At 54.4% G+C, this 19,141-nt stretch overlaps 1 protein-coding gene across 1 annotated transcript in view; it reads left to right on the top strand.

The window, feature by feature from the left end:
- The first annotated feature begins 18,058 nt into the window (after positions 1–18,058).
- The window catches only part of GNG7 (G protein subunit gamma 7), a 90,252-nt gene continuing 89,169 nt past the window's right edge, over positions 18,059–19,141 (top strand). Inside the window, exon 1 of the mRNA XM_032394585.1 lies at positions 18,059–18,116. The gene's annotated coding sequence lies outside the window, so the exon portion shown is untranslated. The remainder of the gene's footprint in view (positions 18,117–19,141) is intronic.

The raw sequence follows: 19,141 nt of genomic DNA, 5'->3' as shown, positions 1-19,141 counted from the left end.
GGGAAACAGGCCCACGCATCTCATCCCCCGTCCCACGTCAGGGCCCTTGTGGGAGCAGAGTAAGGAGGTGGTCTCACTCCCCACCACCGGTGTGCCGAGCGTGGCCAGGTTGCCAGGAACCCCGACGGACAGCCCACCGGCTGGTAACTGTGCCATCCCTGGGTGGTTGCGTTCCGTGGCTTCTCCATTATGCTGTTCTGCCTCCGTGCCCGAGCCCAGCAGTGGATGCCGTGCGCCCTGAGACACGAGCGGCCACGGCGGCCCCCACCTCAGGGCCGGGGCCTCTGGTGCCGCACATCCGCCTGGCGCATGCACCGGCCGCAGCCACCCACCCCCTTTGCACTCAGAGCCGCACACAAGGGGCTGGACCCCAGGCACGCCGTTTTCCAAAGGGTGCTCACCCTGCCAGAACACCCATACAGAGGCCCTGGTGGTCGGATGCTGGTGGCTGAGGGTGAGGAATTTCTGGGTGGGACAGGAAGGCTCGTGGTGTCCCAGTGACGGTTTGTGGGGGAGTGGCAGGCCACACTGGGTTCTGTGGAGGGTGGCGTCCTGTCTCCGCTCGGGCAGGCAGTAAGGGGGAATCCTGGTGCCTCACCCAGAGGCTTCGGAGGGCTCAGGGCTGAGCCCCGGTCAGGAGTGCACCACGCTGGGCCTGGCCCCCTACGCCCCCGGCCCCCAGAAAAATTAAAAGGAGCTGAAGCCTTCGCTGAGTACCCCCTCCATGCCAGACGCCCTCATGGCAGCCGACGTTGTTGATCTAACCCTTAAACCGGGACGGCCCCACCCCAGAGAATGATCTGGCCCCGAGTGCCCACAGTGCTGGGGGCGAGAGACCCTGCCTCACACATTTCAGGCGTGTGCCCTTGTTCCCAGCGCTCTGGGTCGGAAAGCCGAGAAGTTGTAAAGCCTGCCCCAGGTCATAGGATGAGTACACGGGGACCGCAGTGTCGAAGAAAAACCCAACCAAATCTGAAGCCCTCGCCAGCTTCCTGGGGGCTCTCCCTCCATGCTCCCTCACCTGTAAATGGGGAAGTGAGAACACTTAGCTCAGAGTCATGGTGACGAGATGAGATCGTTGCAAGCGCCATGGGGTGCCATCTGCTCTGCGGGGTTTCCGGTGACTTTGTGGTCTTGCAGGTGCAATCGCCACTGTGCACTCTGACCCTCCGCCCGGTGCTTCTCCTCCAGACGCGCTGCCTGGGAGCCAGGGCCTCCCCTTGGCACTGTTGACATTGCGGGGGTCTCAGGCATTGTGGGGGTTAAGCAGCATCCCTAACCCCCACCCACTCAATGCCAGTCGCCCCCTGCCCCCGGGCGTGACCACCCCAGCTGTCCTCAGACACAGCACAGTGTCTCCTGGGGGCAGGACTGCCCCCCGTTGTTTGTAAAGGGATCAAAGCCAAAGAAAACATGTTTGAAATTTTGGGGTGCTCTGGGATATCCTGTTAACAGAGGGACACTCGGGGCTCACAGCTGGGCTTAGACTGCTCGGGAGACGCACAGCAGAGTCCTGTCTCCAGGTGATGTTCCCGGCCATCTTCCCTAGGGAAACTCTCCGAAGCACATATGGAAATGTAATTAAGTGGCCGTTTTTCCCTCTGTGGTGATGACACAGATTTGTCTTTGTAATAAAGATGGAGGAGTCCCGTTAGATACGAGGGCCAGACTGAGCAGGGTCGCCCCCATCCCCATCCCCGCACTGCTGACATCGAGGCAGGTCACTGTCTGTGAGGCGTCCCAGGCGCTGGGGGAGCTGAGCAGCATCCCTGGCCCCACCCCCTCGATGCCAGGAGCATCTCATCGTGACATGGCCTAACGTCCCCTGGGGGCAGAATTGTCCCGCTTCTCCCATTGAGAACTCTGTGCAAGGAATATGTGTTTTTCATGTGTTGTCTTTGTGCCCTATAGGACCCTGGGGAAGTGCTTTCCCAGCGGTTCTGTACACATCGAGACTTGCACAGGAACCAGTTTAGGTCACGGCTGTCCTTCAGAGCTGTCCTCAGGAGAGGGGCCATGCACTCCGGTATTTCTGATATCTAACAGCCTAGTCCGGGAAGTAATGGTCCCTGCTTCTTTACCTCTGAGCAACCCCTCCTTCTTGCTGGCCAGCATTTCCTGGTCTTTGCGGTTACCGGTTTTCATTGGGCAACACTGAACGTGGCCACAGTCCTCGCCCTTCCTCGGGTTCCCTGAGCCCTGGTGTTTCACGAAGGCCACACTCCCGTTTTCTGTGATGGTTCAGGGGTTTAATGACTGCCCCCCCCCCCCCCCCCCCGCCGCAGCAGAGAGACCCTTTGGTTTCCACGGTGCATCTGTCCCCAAGAATGTGATCTGTTTTGGTTCATTTACGAACACATCCAACTGTTAGGATGGTTGGCACGGTTGGAAATATGTTTGAAGAATATAAAGCAGTTTGCAACCCCATAGCATTTTCCATGTGTTAAAACATTACCAATCCCAAGTGTGTAAAAATCTGGATTTTATCTATTCTAGTCTCAGCCAGAGGGGGAGGCGTTATAGCAGTTCCGTTTTAAGAAAAATAGTACGATATATATATAATGCATAGTGTTATTTCCTGAATCAGTTTTTCTTTTTGGTGGTACACAACAGAACAGCTTTCAAACTCCGTAGAGCAACCGCCTGATGGGGTATGTGCTGTTGAGCACAAGAGTCCGAGTTATGAACATCAGCTGAGGGGGTCTGTGTCTTCTTCACCACCCCCAGGTTTCACATCGATGCAGGTGTCCTCCGCATTACCAGTCACCTGGGAGAATTTGTAGTTCTAACATGCGCAGTTGTGAGTGCCTCCAGGAGTGGGCTACGCTGCTCTTGTATCTTCAGATATACAAATATGTGGGTTTCAGATAAATTTCAGATTTTTATCCTTTTTTCCCAAAGATTTTATTTCAGAGAGAGAGAGAGAGAGAGAGTGAGCGCATACGAGTGGGGGGAGGTGCAGAGGGAGAGAGAATCCCAAGCAGACTCGCGCTCAGCATGGAGCCTGACGCGGAGCTCAATCCCACAACCCATGAGATCATGACTTGAGCCAAAATCACGGGCTGGACACCCAACCGACGGAGCTGCCCAGGCACCCCCACATTTTTATCTTTTGAGGGTAGATTTGAATTTGGGAAACAGCCGTATTTATGTGCTAAGCTACATAACAAATCACTACAAACTTAGCGGCTGGAGACGTGCTTATTGTCTCCCCGTTTCTGTGGGTCAGGGATCCGGGTGCAGCTTAGCTGGGTCTTCTGTTCAGGGTCTGTCAGGCTGCAATCAGACTGTCAGCCTGGACTGTCGACTTGTGTCAACTGGGAAAGGATCCAGCTCGGAGCCCTCTCACGTGGCTGCTGGCATGGCTGAGTTTCTAACGGGCTGTCACCTGGAGGCCAGTCTCGGTTTTTTGGCTGCTGGTCGGTAGGCAACCTGCTTCGTCACAGCAGCAAAGGGGACAGTCTGTCAGCACGATGGGAGTTACTTTGTCACACCAGATAATCATGGAAGTGACATCCCATCGCCGCTGCCATATTCTAGAGGTTAGAAGCAAGCCGCAGGTCCTGCCCACATTCAGGGGCAGGTGCCGACACAAGACGTGAGAACCAGGAGTTGGGGATCACGGGGGGACCATCTGAGTGCCTTCCAGCCAGCCAGAGGTCAACAGGAGCGGGCCGATTTGGGTTGAATGGGGGATGTCATTGCTAAGTTGTGGGACCATATGTCACAGGTATAAGATTCTTACTCTCTCCAAAGGTGATTCCCAAGGTGCATCCAGAAACATTATGAGATGGCATATTGCTTTGAAAGAGTTCCCCAGGGTGGCTATTTGAAGGGAAGAATTAATGACTTAATTCTGTCATGTGGGTTAATTACCCACTTATATCACCTTGCTTGGATCACCTCGTTTGTTAGTGGGGAATTAGAGACCAGCCTCTGCACGTTTGAAGGAAATGAGGATGGAATGAGAGAAGGAATCATGCTCCCAGTATTCCTGGATCTGGAGTCTTTTAGGTGTGGCCTGCATCTGGGCCGTGCTGCTCACCAGCTGTGTGACTTTGGCAAGTCACTTAACCTCTCTGAACCCTCATCTTATCAGCAAAATGGAGATGTTAGACCTTAGGTTATAAGGTGGTTCTAAGGATTAGGGACAACATTATCACAACAAAGTGTGATAAATGCAATGTGGTATCCTAGATGGGATCCTAGAACAGAAAAGGGCCATTAGTGGAAAAACTGGTGAAATCTGAATTTGATTTGGTTAATAGTAATGTAGCAATGTTGTTGTCTTGGTTGTAACAAATGTTACCTTGGTTATATGAGTCGTTAACATTAAGGGAAGCTGGGTGAAGGATGTAGGAACTGTCTGTATTATCTTTACAACTCTTCTGCAAATCTAAACATATTCCAAAGTAAAAAAGTTTATCGAAAAATAAAGAAGATTCTATTTTTCACCTTTACAATAGGTGAGGAGTAATAAAAAATACCAGTGTTGATGACGGTGTGGACAGGGGGATAGTATAAAATAGAGTAATCTTTCTCAATAATAACTTAGTAGTGTGTTTTCAAAAACCTTAAAAATATTTAATGCTCTCTGATCCCGTAATGCCATCTTTAAAAATGTAGACTAAGAAAGTAATTAGAGATAGGCATAATGATGTTCACTTTAGCATTACTTGTAAAGCAGAAATTGGGAACAGTCTAAATACCGATAGTAAGGAAGATGGTTCAACAATTATGGTATATTAACTCGTTGTAAATATATGGGCAGCCATATATTTGTTTTCATATATTCTGTTTTCAAAGAATACTTAGAAAATGCCAATCACTGGGGTGTGTGGGTGGCTCAGTCAGTTAGGTGTCCGACTTTGGCTCAGGTCATGGGATCGAGCCCCATGTCGGGCACCCTGCTCAGCAGGGAGAGCCTGCTTCTCTCTCTCCATCTGCCCCTCCTCCCCATTTGTGCTCTCTCTCTCTTGCTTTCTCTCTCTCTCTCAAATAAATAAAATCTTTAAAAAAAGGTAAAAAAAAAAAAAGAAAATGCCAATGATAGAATGTTAAATAAAAATGGCAGAGAAAAAATACCTAGTTTTTTCCTTATAATTAAGAAACTACTTACTGAAGCCAAAAGCTGAGAGCTAAAAGCTTCAAGTTTACTTTTCTAGAAAGTTTGTGGCCAACACCTAGTAAGTTATGTGTGGAGGTGTTCTGTATGGTGCCTGCTTTTTGTGGGAGCACTAGGCTCCTTTTTTGTGTGGTAGCAGGTGGGATTGCCTGCTCATTGACGCACGTGATTGTCCCACTGCCTACTGGGAAGCAGATTCCTGGAGCTGAGCTCCACAAGAACTCGATCACCAGATGGACTCAATTTCCATGGAACAGACTTTTTTTGTTGTTGTTTTAAGATTTTATTTTTAAGTAATCTCTACACCCAACATGGGGCTTGAATTCATGACCCTGAGATCAAGAGTCTCATGTTCTACTGACTGAGCCACCCAGAGACCTCCATGGAACAGACTTTATTTTATTTTATTTAAGATTTTACTTATTTGAGAGAGAGAGATCGAGAGTGTGCAGAAGCAGCAGGGGGGAGGGGGAAGGAGAAGCAGACTCCCTGCTGGGAAGGGAGCCTGATGTGGGGCTTGATCCCAGGACCCTGGGATCATGACCTGAGCTGAAGGCAGACGCTTAACTGACTGAGCCGCCCAGGTGCCGCTGGAACAGACTTTAAAGCACGGGTTGGGCTGTGCACTTGAATTGAAATCTGTCCTCATGTTTCCTGTGGGGGAGTCCATAGCTGCCACTTTGTTTGATTTCATAACTTGGATGCCATCTCCTATCCCCAGCTGTAGTTCTTTCTGTCTTACATATTGGTCTGCATTGATGGTTGCCTTTGTTTTTCCCTCCTAATCATGAAGCTTTTTCAGGTTTCCCATTTCTCTGCCTCCTTTCTCTGGGGAAATAATCTTTAACATATTACTTCTTCAGTGGTCATGTCTCTAAATTATATTTTCCATGCATCTGGGTTTCTCAGCCTAGGTACTATTGGCATTTTGGGCTAGATAATTAATATAATCAAATCCCCAGTTAGAAGTAATTTTTGAATTATCAATTGTGCTCATGGTAAACAAAATTTCAAATTATATGTAAGGGCATAAAACAAAGAATAAACCTCCCACCCCTCAATCCCACTCACCATTGTAACTGTTAACAGTTTGGTTTTTTTCTAGAATATTTTTCCCTTTGCATATGCAAGTACATGTACAAATGTATCTTTTCAAGAAAATGTTGTAATTCAGATGGCTTGTGCTGGTTGATGTACTGGTCTGCTAATACCAGTGTCCCCTGGTATTAGCATACTTACCAATGTCTTGGGTCTCTTACAGAGTTAGCACTTACAGGTCTGGGTGTATGATAAGCTATTACTCCTTCCCTGTCCATCAGGGGCTCACCCCTTCAGCACTGTGGACATTGGGGCTGAGTCATTGTTTGTGGGCCGTCCTGGGCACTGTGGAGGTTGAGCAGCATCCCTGGCCCTACTCCTTCCATGCCAGGAGCACTCCCAGTGTCTCCAAACATTGAGTGTCTCCAGTGGGGGGATTCACTGGGTTACACCAGATCTCTCCCTTCGTGAACTTTAGAGTTAAACCTGAGTTTGAATTCTTCCTTTTCCTCTTACTGGCTTTGGGCAGTATTTTGTGTTTTGTTTAGCTTAAAAGAAAAACCCCAATCAAACAGCTTTTTTCCTTAACGAAATAGAAAAGGAGTGGTTCCTGACCTTGCAGCCATATTGGTGTGAGGGTGAAGTGGCATCAAGATCCTCAGGGCCCCAGCTCAGAGGGCAGCTGTGGTCACTGTTACTGCTCGGGAGTGGTGCCCACTGATGTGGTTTCAAGGCCCTTCTTGGCTGGGAGGCTGCTGGGGGCCAGGGACCTCTGTGCCCCTCTGCCACCATGAAGGGCTAGGCTTGTGTCCCCCAAGGGGCTCCCCACCTTCTAACCATTTTTGCCATTGCTCTCCTACTTGTGTCTGCTGGTTCATAGACTAAATAAACCCTGTCCTCACGCCTGGGTGCTTGACCATCCCAGCAGTTTTTTTTTTTCTTTTTAATTTCTAAAAAAATTATCATGGCTATATATTTATATTTATTTGATGGTCACTTCTGAGGACAAGCCCATTGAGTTTAGAAGACACATTGAGCCTTTAACAGCAAGTTACAAGGCAATCGTGAACATCCTGCAGTGTGTTATACCAATACACCTAGTTTGCACTTTGCAAACCTTTCTTTCTTTTTTTTTTTAAAGATTTTATTTATTTATTTGACAGAGAGAGACACAGCGAGAGAGGGAACACAAGCAGGGGGAGAGGGAGAGGGAGGAGCAGGCTTCCTGCTGAGCAGAGAGCCTGATGCGGGGCTCGATCCCAGGACCCTGGGATCACGACCCGAGCCGAAGGCAGACCCTTAACGACTGAGCCACCCAGGCGCCCCTGTAAACCTTTCTTTAAAATAAACTTCCCTTGGGTAGTTTTGAATTTACAGGAAAGTTGCAAAGACAGTACAGAGAATTCCCATATAGCCCACACCCAGTGTCCCCTGGTATTAGCATCTTACATCAGTGTGGTACATTTGTCACAATTATTGAACCAATATCAATACATTATGATTAACTAAAGTCTATACTTAGATTTCCTTATTCTTTCCCATCTCGCAGAAAATGTCCCTTTTCTGCCCCAGGACCCCACATGACATTGTCATGTTTCCTTAGGCCCCTCTGGGCTGAGACGGTTTCTCTGACTTTCCTTGTCTTTCATGCCTAGCCGGTCATGCAGAGAACAGGTCAGGAGCTTTGCAGAGCATCCCAGATCTGGATTTTTCTGGTGTTTTCTCGTAGTCTGACTAAGGTTGTGGTTTTGGGTAAGAACACACAGAGGGGCTCATGCCGTCCACAGCTGATGTTGACCCTGATCCCCTGGCTGAGCCAGAACCCAGGGGTTTTAAACTTTGAATTTCTGCCAACATTTAAAAATCAGGTAATTTTATAATGAAAGACCTCCCAGCTCCCCAGGATGCTTGGAAGAGCTGACGACATTGGGCCACTTCCCATGTGGTGACAGAGCGAGCCAGGTATCCTCTCTCCAGGACCCCACATTGTCACCACCTGCCTGCCCTGGGGCCCATCTCACACTTGTGACCCGAGGACGGGCCGCTGGAGCATGGCACACTCCCCCCCCCAACCATGGCCCTCCACCGTTGTAGGGGAATGTCCCCGTGGCAGCTCATTCCCACACACAGCCCCCCAGGAGGTGACTGTAAGTCAGAAAAGCGTGTTGGAATGCAGGGGAGGGAAAGTTACCTGGGAGCACTTTGTGGTCAGTGTGAATGACATGGCTGGCCGCTGCTGGCCATGTGGGGCTCAGGGCCACCAGCATCTGGGGCAGATGGAGAGGTGGCCTCCGGCCTCCTTCCTCCAGACTGTCATCATTGTCGACCACGCCTGGGTCTCGGGCTTCCGGCTCCAGAGGTGGGAGAGAAGAAGTCCCTGTGGTTTTAAGCCGCCTGGCCTGTGGTCACTTGTTACGGCCACCCCGGGAAACGCATACGGTTAGTGAGGCTCGGATCAGGAAGGGCGCAAGCTTCAGGAAACAGACGGGCCGCGTGTGTGGGACTTGCTGGGCGTGGCCTGTCTCGAGGTCTCAGGGTTGCTGCACCGGAGTTCTGGTTTTCTGGCACCACTGAGCCCCCCTGGTTCAGCCTCCAAGGGTTGGGTGGAGTCAGGTCTTGTGGGTCCATCCAGGAGTTACTTTTAGAGAGCAAGCAGTTTCCCTATTTGCCACTGCCCAGAATCTGGGGACATTTTTCATGGTCACGGCTGGAGTAGTCCTGGCGTTGAGTGGGTGGGGCCGGGGATGGCGCTCAGCCCTCCAGAGTGCCCACCCCCCAGAGAGTGACCTGCCCCCAGTGCCCACAGTCCTGGGGGGAGAAAGCGTGGAGCAAGGTGACCTTCAGATTCCAGAACATCCAGTGGGTCTCAGCACCGGGACCCAGAGTGGTGCCGAGGCAGCTGGAGCTCCGGGAGGATGAGCTTATGCTCACTCAGCACGTTTTGCCCTTGGGAGGCCGCAGGGCTGACCTGCAGAGTCAGGCGAGCCCCAGAGCCCGGAGCAGAAGCCTCCGCTGCGTCCCACGTGAGAGCAGGGTTGGGGTGACAGCACAGCCCCCACACCGGGGCCTCGAAGGCCGATGGGCTGGCGTGCCACCAGCTGCCACTCACCGACAGTCCCCGCACACCTACGACGGCATGCGCTCCCTGGAAGGCGGATGGGGGGGCAGGCCCTCTTCTGGCCTCGGGGGGAGCACGGGGCAGGCCTCCTGGGCCAGAACCAAGCAGAAGCAGGCCAGATCTGCCTTACTTCCAGGGAGGCTGCCTGTGTTGTGTGCATTCCTTCAACAGAATAGGCACTGCACACTTAGACTGAGAGTCTGAAAAGGAAACCCTGCAGGGCCTTGAAGTGGTGATGCAGGATCTCCCTGTGAGGAGTCCACGCTCTCTGTAAAGGCCCACAGGGTAGGTATTTTCAGCTTTGCAGGCCAGCCGTTTGTTGCAGTTGCCAAGTTCTTCCTTTATAGGTACAGATGGGCCAGAGATGGTGTATAAGTGAATAGGCATGGCTGTGTTTGAATAAAACTTTATTTACAAAGCAAGTAGTGGGCCAGATTTGCCCTCCATTCCCTGATAGATGAGCATTGCCTCCTTCCCAATTCAGAGGCCTCTCCTTACTAAAGTGATATCCCTTTCTTCTCAGGCTGGTTTCATCTCCTCTCCAAGCCTCAGTTACCCCATCTGTAGAGTGGGGATAATTATACTCCTATGGGTTGTGTGTAGATTGTTAGGTATTATAGGGTGGTAGTTCTCATCTGGGGGGATTCTGCCCACAGGGGACACTGGGTGATGTCTGGGGACGTCTGTGGTTGTCACAACCGGGGGTGCTCCTGCCATGGAGGGGGTGGGGTCAGGGATGCTCTTCTGCCCCCACAGTGCCCAGGATGGCCCCGCAGAGAATGAACCAGCCCTGAGGTCTGCGGGCCCAAGGGGGAGAGACCCTGGTGTAGATGAAAGTGTCTAATAAGGTAACTTGCAAAGACCAGGATGCCATGTTCTATTAGTTCTTTCTTTCTTTGGCCCACAGCTTCCCTCTTATTTTCCAGAATTCTCCATCCGTAAAACCTTTGCCGTCCTCCAGGCCCAGGCGCTGGCTGCACACTCAGCAGGCCTCCTGAGTGAATGTGCCACGGTGCCCAGGTTGGCCTGAGATGTCACAGGGGCCTGCTCCAGCAGGACCCTGTGGTGGATCCACCGTGGCTGCCCGGGGGGGCTGCTCAGCCACCTGTCTTCCCCCCACCCCCCGCCGTTCCTGTCATAAGAGCAAACTTCCCCTGTTGATTAGCATATCCTGTTTTTAGCGTCTTTCTTTTCTAGGTTTTATATAATCATGTCATTATTAGGCGCTGTCACAGGGACTTAATGCTCCCTCAGTCACACTCCGGAGCGTTCCCTGGCATCAGCAGCTAATTGCCCGTCGTCACTGTCTTTTCTCTTTTTCAGTAAACTTTCATTTTAGAATAGTTTGAGATCCCCAGAGAAATGGGGAAGGCAGCACAGAGTTCCCACGGAGCCCACACCCAGGTCCCCTGCGGTCCCCATCTTCTCGGTGCGGTACATTTGTCACAGATAATAGACCGATATCGGCATGTTGTTATCCATACCTCAGATTTCTCTACTTCTCCCCTAATTCTCTTTTCCTGCCCCAGAACCTCATCCAGGACCCCACGTGACATTCACTTGTCACATCTCAGGCCCTGCTGGGCTGGGGCAGTTTCTCAGACCTTCCATGCGCATGAACCATGTCCCGCTCAGGGGGTGGGTCATGCGGTCTGTTACCCGTGGCGATTTTGCTCACCAGGTCTAGACATTCTGGGTGCCCTTTGCAGCCAAGGCTTGCTAGCCAGTCGATAAAGATGAGGTATTTACGACCAAGTTGGGGGATGGATTTTTTCAAGGTGATGGGAAAGCAGCCGCCCTCTTAGGAATTTAAAAGCGGCCCCTCCGGGGTTGTGAGCGTTCTGTGTTGCGGGAAGGTCTGAGATCATTTTGCTGGGTGATGGTCTGGGGCAGCGTGGAGCTTTTCCATGTGACCCACGCACGGTCTAGTTTCGGGATGAGATCGGGCCGCTCTCTCTGCAGTGGTGTCTGGCTATGAGCATCTGCGGCTAAAATAGTGCCATGTTCTAACAGACCGTCTTCTGCCCCAGGGGTCGCAAGCTGCAGCCTACGGGCCAGCCCCAGGCCTCCTGCTTTTGTAAATAAAGTTTTATTGGCACATGGCCACACCCGTTTGTCTACTGTAGCCAGGTCGTGTAGTGACCACAGAGAACACCTGCCTCACACGCTGAAAGTATTGACCCTTCGGCCCTTCACGGGAACACTTTGCTGGGCCCTGGTGTTGTCAACAAAGCCGGCAACTCAAGTTCTAAGTGATGGAGAAGTTGTGCTGTGTGACTTAAGTCTGTGACATGTCTTCTGTAAGCTCCGATGGTGAAGTGGCCGGGCGCCGTTCGCGGTGTCGGGCACTGATTGTAACATCTTGTAGATGTCCGGCTCTCTGTTTTTTTTAAAGGATTTTATTTATTTATTTGACAGAGAGAGAGACAGCGAGAGAGGGAGCACAAGCAGGGGGCGTGGGAGAGGGAGAAGCAGGCTTCCCGCGGAGCAGGGAGCCCGATGTGGGGCTCGATCCCAGGACCCTGGGACCATGACCTGAGCCGAAGGCAGACGCTTAACGGCTGATTCACAGGCGCCCCCAGATTTTCAGCTGTTTAATCTGGAAAGCACTTGTCGGGTAGGTGCTCCCATCATCTGTGTTACGGATTTGGAAACTGAGGCACAGAGGAGGCCGTGAGCCGGGAAGTCGGGACACACAGCGCGCCGCAGCGCTGCCTCTTGGGTATAAGAATACGTGTCCCCACCCACCCCCTTCCGTGGGACTGTGTCACCATTTTAATTCTGAGTGGAAAAAAAAATCTGTTTCTACATATTGTCTTTTCTCTCTCTGTCTCCCTTTTTTGGTCAGACGTTGGTCCTCTCCCAAATCAACTGCCTGTCCCTACATACATCACAATTCCAGGTGGTGGGGGCTTGATGACCTTGCACAGGGGAGCGGTCCTGCCCCCCGGGACATGGGCGTGTCTGGGGACATCTGTGGTCATCACAGCCGGGGGCCCCTGGCATCGAGGGGTGGGGGTCAGGGATGCTGCTCGGCCCCCACTGCACCCAGGACGCCCCCGCGGAGAATGACCCAGCCATGTAAGCAGTGCCAGATTTTGGGGGGAGAATTGAGTCAGATCCCTGCCCACGTGTGAGAGCAGAATAACCCCCGATGGTCCTGGTGGGAGCCAGGTGACCCCCCCCCCGGGCTGTGTGGGGGAGGGCTGGGAGGGCCTCCGAGTGGCCATGGACCTGAGATCACAGGGCAGCTGCGCTCCCTCCGCTCCCGGAGACTCCGCCTTCTGATACTTGGCTCCTTTAACCCTTTAACCCTGGGGTCAAGCAGACCGTACCCTCGTGTCCTGTCTGATCGGGGTGTGATGGCACCTGCCCTGGGTCTGTCCTGGCAGAGCCCGGGGTCAGCCGTGTCACCTCCCCCCGGGCGTCTCCCCACGGTCCCGGCCCCCAGGCTTCTCCTCCCCCTCCATTTGCAGTCAGAGCCTCGTGGGGTGACAGATTTAGATGGTTGCTGTGGTGACGAGGGAAGGCTGGGCTGATCGCTGCAGTGCCTAAAGGACGGGGCTGCATTGCTATATCGAGCCTCCTAGCAGGCAAGCAGGCGAGCGCTCCTGCCCCACGCCGGGGGGCGGCAGCATGGGAAGTCGAGGGGGCTCAGACGCCCTCGTCCCACCCACTCATTTGCTGGAGAAGTGGACTGTAGCCCGGGCAGGGGAGATCTGCCCTCTGCCCTCTGCCCTCTGCCGGGTCGGGGCGGCCCATCTCAACTGGGGGTGTCTTGCCCCCCTGGGGCGGTGGGGGGTGCCTGGGGATATTGGCCTCCTCACAACTGGGGTGCTCTTGGCCTTGGGTGAGCGGGGTCGTGGGGTGCTGCTCGACCCCCCGCAGCACCCGGGGGGGCCCACAGAGAGTCAGCAGTGCTGGGGGGGGGAGGGAGAGACCCTGCTTCAGAGGGAAGGAGGTAAAGGCAGGGGCTTCGTTCAGTTTCAGAAACTTGGTGCTGGCATTTATGTTGTGATAATTCGTGAAATCACAAAGATTTCCTTTTCTCACCCCTGTTGTTAGGCTGCTCTCCCCTCGTTGAATTTCTCGTGTCCCATTGGGCTCTTGTGTCTCCCCACATCATCAGGCCCATAGATGTTGGGAAAACAAGAAAATGAAAAATCCAGTGCTGCTCAGTGCTTACCATTAGATCCCTGTGATGGTTGACCAAACATCTGGGTGAGGACGTCAGGTGAGTCCGTGCTGACGGCAGGTGAATCAGCTCTCCGCTGACCAGGCCCCGTCGGTGTCACGGCCCTGGTGTCAGGGCCCCGGTATTGACCATGTTGGTGTCAGGGCCCCGTGGGTGTCTCGGACAGTGAGGTCTGCTTGGTGCCATCTTGCAGAAATCAGCTCATCACCGGCCACAATAGGCTTTCCGCTGGCCAAATGGGATTTGGGAGTAATCCGAGGGCAGAGGTTTGGGACTGATTCTATTAGGGCTCTGGTCCACTCTGGTCCCTGGGCCTGGGGGATGGCTCTGGTGTAGGTTAATCCAGGCCTGAGCATTCAGGAGAGGCTGATCCTCACCGAACTATATTGTTAACAATACTCGCAAGAGCTCTAGGGGGACAAGTAGGAAATGCATTTGGCCAGGACTGATCCAGCTTCTCTCTGGGTCTGGTTCATAACAGCTCGTTGAAGGAATCACTGGTGAAATGTGAGCACTTAGTGATCATCTGGCCTAAGACGGGCTCCCTCTCCCCTCCCTGCTCCCTTCCTCCTTTCTAAAATCGGAATTCTAATTTGTCTCTTCAAGACCCTCTCTTAATAGACTGCTTTTTAGAGTAGCATTAGGTTTATGGAAAAACTGAGCAGAAAATAGAGTTCCCACATAGCCCCCGCCCCCTCCACACTTCCCCGTAGTTTCCATCTTGCTCTAGCACCGCACATTTGTTGTCATCGATGAACCAATATTGATACGTGACCGTTAACCGAAGTCCTAGTTGATGTTCAGGTTCAGTCTTTGCCCCACCCCTCCCCCGGCCCGGGAGATTGGTAACACGGTGCTACCCAAAAAGGGATTTACCCCCCAGGAGGGGACAGGGCACTCAGAGGTGGCAGCAGCTCATGGCTAGTGTGTCCAGTTGGGCACAGAACCTCAAATAGAAGCTTCAGGAAGCTGTTGGGCAGGCTGTCGAGCAGGGCGCCCCCTCCTCCCTGCAGGGACTCTGTGGTCGTCATGACTGGGGTTGTCGTGGCATTGAGTGCCTGGGGGATGCTGCTCGGTCCCCCCAGCGCCCAGGGTGCCCCCTAACCCCCACCCCCACAGAGAATGACCCGCAGTGCCGGGGCACGGGGGGACCCTGAATTCTAGAGGGAGGGACAGTAGCATTTGCACACAGCAGGGCTGTGCCAGCCCTCTGGAAGAATCCCGGAGGCTCTGATGGAGCACAGTGGGTTGTGATGCGCCTTCCTCCCAGATGAGACGTCCTGTGTCGGTTGGGGCTGGCTCCTCAGTTCCTTAATCCAGAGATGCTGACCATAGGCTCTAAGGGGCGCGGCCCAACACGATTCCTTCATCAGGGGTCGGCCTGTCATCTCCCCTGACATCCGGTTTCATGACCCTGCTTTTGGGAGTTTCAAATCTCCAGGGTTGGGAGCTAAGGGTCCCGCTGCCCGTGTCCCCCACTCACCATTCAGAGACATTAGGCTTCAGAATGACAAGGGAAGTAGAAATCACCGGGAAATTACTGGTGGAAGCCCCTGGAGCGCCCTTGGCTTGTGATCCGTGTGTTTTGTCTTCCCTTTTCCCATTGACAGATGATGCCGCTGCTGGCCAAGAACGGGGGCCTGCATGACCAGGCTCTCTCCAGCCACCCCTGCGCTCACCGAGCCCCTGGGCCTGTCCCACAGGCTGCAGCAGGGTTCCAGCCCTTCCCGAGTCACAGCCAAGCCTCCGGGGGGACCTGGCCATTGCCACCCAGCTCTGTGGGGGCTGCCTGGTTTCCCCCGGCTGCCCCCGGGCTCCGCAGGCCTTCCCTTAGCACCGGCTGGGGGTCAGGAAACCCCAGGGTCATGGCTGTGTGCTGTGTGCGTGGGATGCGGCCCCTGCGCGGCTGGGTCTTGCACCTCCCGGGACGCTGGACTGGACCCCGGCACGGCCCGGGGGCCCCTCGGGGGCTGAGGACCGCATCCAGGAGTTAGTGCAGGGGCCGCACACCACCTTGCAGAAATCCTAAAAGCCACCGAATTGGACACTTGAAAGGGTGAATGTCATGGTCGGTGAATTCGATCTCATGGAAAGGGAAAGAGGAAGGAAGTGTGTGGACAAGAGGAGGGTCCCAGGTTGTGAGAAGTGCTGCCCAGGACAAATGGTGGTGGTAGTCCTTCTGACGCGGGCGCCCCGATGGCCACCGTTGGAAACTGTCTGTTTCCAGGTGTGATTTCTCTCTCCCTCGGCACCGGGCACTCCTCCAGAGCTTTCTTTGTGTGTGTCTGAGGTCTGCCTACCTCCCCGGCGGCGCCTCGGGCCGGGGTCTGCGTGGGGTCTGCAGGCCCTACCATAGTTCTCTTCAAGTTTGGCATAATTTTTGAACGAGGGATCCCAGATCCATTTGGCTGCCAGCTCTGGAAATTCTGAAGCAGGTCCTGCTGCCGGGTCCAGCTCCTCGTGCCGCTGCTGGCCCTTCGGGAGGGCTTGTGGTTCCCTCTGACGGGGAAAGTGACAGCCCAGCGTTTTTGCCTGGTGAAGGTCACAGGGACAGCCGGGAGCCGGCTGGTGCACCTGGCAGCCTGCGGTCTCGTGGGCCCCGGGACAGAGCTGCAGGGCTGCGTTGCTCAAGCGGGGCTGGGCTGAGCACAGCCAAGGTGGGGGCGTCTGTGGTGGTCGCCGAGGTGCTCAAGTTCAAGTGCAGGCTGGTGTTCCCGGGCTGGGGGCAGGGAGATTTGCAGTTGGTACACATGAAGGCAAAGAGTGAGAAACCGTCTTCGAAAGGATTCATGACACCATGTTCACGATGGAGGTGAAACACCCGAGTGTCCCATCAGTAGTGAATGGACACACACAGCATGTCCCCGACGTGCGGGAGCGTCCCTTGGCCGCGGGCAGGAGTGAGGCGTCCACACGTGCGGCCCTGGGACGGACCCCGAGCCCACGATGCTCAGGGAGGGAACCAGACACAGAAGGCCACGCGGGGTGTGAGTCCACGTGGGTGACACGTCCAGAGCAGGCTCATCCACGGACGGGAAGGGGGCTCGCGGGGGCGGGGGCTGGGGAGGATGGGGGGTGACCGTTGATGGGGGGGGGGTTTCTTTAGGGAAGATGAAAAAGCCCTAAAGTTGCTAGTGGTGATAGTTGCACAACTCTGAAACTACGAAAAAGCACTTTATTGTGCACTTCCTTGTGGCACGAGAACCCTATCTCCCTGAGATGGTCTGGAAAACGATGCCTGGTTATCAGTCCCTTGGCCGGTTTTGACAGCGTCCCCCCGCTGCATAAGGAGCCACCGTGGACGCAGGCTGCCCAGGACCCCTCTGCACTAGTTTTGCAACTTCCTGTGAGCCTTTACTTGATTCAGAAATAAGAACTTGAAGGATCGTGTGCACAGACAGCCCCTGCATGGCTGAGGCGGGTCTTGGCCTCCGGGGCCAGGGGCGTATTGCTCCGGCCATGCGTCTCCCATCCCGGCGGGTCGGCCCTGCCTCCGGGCGCCCTGTGGCCTGGCCTCCGGCCGCAGCAGCTCTCCCGCCGCCAGCTCAGGGTTCCCGCGGCTCCGCCAGCATGTCTGACGCGTTTCTGAGCCCGTGGCGCCACCTGCAGGTGACGGTGGGGACTTCAGTTCTCCGTCCCAGTCCCGGGTTGACGGCAAAGTGGCCCGAACGCCCAGAAAGGGAGCCAGCATTTAAATCTTTGAATTGAGTCATTTTTTAAAAAAGATTTATTTATTTGAGAGAGAGAGCATAGGGAGGGGCAGAGGGAGGGAGAATTCCAAGTCAACTCCTTACTGAGCGCGGAGCCTGACACGGGGCTCAGTCCCACGACCCCAAGATCATGACCTGATCTGAAACCAAGAGTCGGACGCTTCACCGACTGAGCCGCCCAGGCGCCCCAGAATTGAGTTATTTTTAAATAACCTTTTAATTTAAAAATAAGTATAGATTTTTGGGAGAGTTTCAAAGAGAGTTCCTGTCTGCCCATCGCCCCGTCCCCCCCATATGGCCACGCCTTCTGGACCCACAGTGTGTTTGTGACGACCATGCACTTCCGTGAACCCAGCCCCACTCTGTTCAGATTTCAGCAGTTTGCTCCTGATGTCCTTTTCCTGCCCCGGGACCCCATCCAGGACCCCACCTGGCATTTGGTCCTCATGTCTCCTTAGGCCGACCCCGGTGAGTTGGTGGGTGCCCTGGGGCAGGGACTTGACTCAGTTTCCACCTCTTCCTCACAGAATGACCGTGAGGGTCAAGTGATGTGGGCGAACATCTTTACAAAGCATGAAAGGTCACATGATTGTCCGACCCTTTCATCCATTGAGTTTGGGAGCCTTTGGAAAATTTAGCAGGGATGACCTTGCAAACTTCTCGCAGACCATTCTGGCAAATTGCCTTCTTCAGTCCCACCTCTGCACCGGGAGGCCTGTCCCTGAGGCTGGCAGGGCAGCCGAAAGGCAGGACCCCCAGAATGGTCTTTATGGCAGTCTGACCGTGAGCACGAGCCTTCTTCGCTGCCCCACCGGTGGACACGTGTTTCTGACCAAATGGTGCCCCACTGAAGTGTTCCGTTTTCCTTCCAGGGAGCGGACGCGTGGTTCCTGAACCTCGGCGCTGAGGACAGCTCGGCCTCGTGCACAGGTCAGTGTCGTGGCGTTTCCTGCCCCTGCTGTCGAAGCGAACGCGGGGTTCAGTTGTCCGTTCTGGGCAGGGGAGAGAGGGAGGCGCTTGGCTTGGTGTGGAGGGTAGCCCGTCCCGAGCCACTGCCCGGAGCGGAACGTGGCGGATCTCTCAAACCTGGTGCCTGTCCTGGCGACTGAGGCACTGCGCGGCCTCGGGAGGACTCTGAGCTCGGATCCTGCTCTCTGAACTCTGTCCGTCCGTCCGTCTGTCGGTCTCATTCCCAAAGGGTGTTGAGTGGCTTTCATCCTGCGGCGGCCCCCAGTCAGCCCTTCCGCCCGCCCATGAAGGGCTCCGCTGTCTCGCGGTGTTCTCTGTCCTGTGGTCTTTAGGGTCAACTTCGGTTTCCGGCAGAGATTCTGATGGAACTTTGATTAGGGTTGTGTTTCATTTGTCGGTACATCTGAGGGACGTTGGACGTCTTTATAACGTTGGATATTCCCAAGCTCTGTGTACACGTGTTTAAAGGAAAAAATGTTAGAAGAGGAGGCAGATCCTGAAGACGCACATCCCGTGGGTCTGTCTCCATGAAGTTTCTAGAAAAGGCCCATGTGCAGGGACGGGAAGGTGCTTGGTGGCCGCCAGCGGCTAGGGTGGGAATGGGGACTCGCTGTGGGGGGTGGTCGGGCGAGCTGGTGCCCTCACCAGAGACTCCTCGCCTTGTGTGCTTCCAACGAGCGGGTTTTAGGGCCCGTAACGTGCGCCTCAGTAAGGCTATAGGAGACACGGTGGGCTCGGCTCAGGAGAGAGGCCGTCTCTGAGGACAGAGGCCAGGAGCCTCGACGGGAGCCCTGGGCCGGGTGTGACGTATGGGTGCCCAGCGGGTCCCACGCAGATGATCTCCCGTGTGGCGTCCGTGTCACAGAGTTGCCAGCCGGGGGGGCGTTTGGAGACCGCCAGCAGCCGGCCGGGTGGAGGTGGACTGACGTCCCGTAGAAAGGACAGTGCAGACAAAGGAGAAGCAAGGCCACTGAAGCCCCCACCTG

Source organism: Phoca vitulina, unplaced genomic scaffold (genome assembly GCF_004348235.1).
Source record: "Phoca vitulina isolate PV1807 unplaced genomic scaffold, GSC_HSeal_1.0 scaffold81, whole genome shotgun sequence".
Classification (NCBI taxonomy): Eukaryota; Metazoa; Chordata; class Mammalia; order Carnivora; family Phocidae; genus Phoca; species Phoca vitulina.
The sequence above is the reverse complement of the archived record's forward strand: the minus strand, read 5'-3'. Positions and strand labels throughout refer to the sequence as shown.